Source organism: Colobus angolensis, unplaced genomic scaffold (assembly GCF_000951035.1).
Source record: "Colobus angolensis palliatus isolate OR3802 unplaced genomic scaffold, Cang.pa_1.0 Scaffold27, whole genome shotgun sequence".
NCBI classification, from domain to species: Eukaryota; Metazoa; Chordata; class Mammalia; order Primates; family Cercopithecidae; genus Colobus; species Colobus angolensis.
This window is the reverse complement of record NW_012115932.1, coordinates 9,161,766-9,162,431: the sequence shown is the minus strand read 5'-3', so window position 1 is coordinate 9,162,431 and position 666 is coordinate 9,161,766.

The window sequence follows — 666 nt, the reverse complement described above, 5'->3', positions numbered from 1 at the left end:
TATATATATATATATATATATAGTCTGGGAGACCAAATCTTTTATTTGTGGAGATTAATCTATTTGTATGTACAATATTTCTGCTGATTTCAAACTAATCTCTTTATCCTTAACTATTGCTTTCTGGAGAAGTTCCTCAATTTGATCCTTCGACATACTAATTCATTTCTTAGCTGTATCCCTACAGCTAGATAGGTAAAGAATTGTATTTTTCATTACAATTATTATATTTCTCAGATTCTTTTTATGGTGCATTTTTCTTGTGTCATATTATCTATCTTTATCCTTTTTATATATTCATCATGTTCTTTTAAATTCTCAGTCATCCACTTTAATAATTATGCCTTTTATATTGTTCACTTTGATATCTTCTCTCATCTCTCTGTACTTTTTAGGTGCCTGGTTATTTTGGTCTGGAAAGTCATGTTTCCCTGTGCCCATGGGCTATTCTGTCTGTGTCATAATACTATCTGGAAAGGGTATGGCTCCAAACTGTATTTATTTAGGTAAACTTTTAAAACTGGGAGGAGATGTACTCCAGAGTGGAGAGAACTAGGCCCCTCACAACACACCTTGAAACCTTCTATTTGCAGCCTCTCTACCTGGTAACCCTTCTTCTTAGAGTTTTGTTTTTATGCACTAATGAAGAAGTGCTTTGAGAGAAGA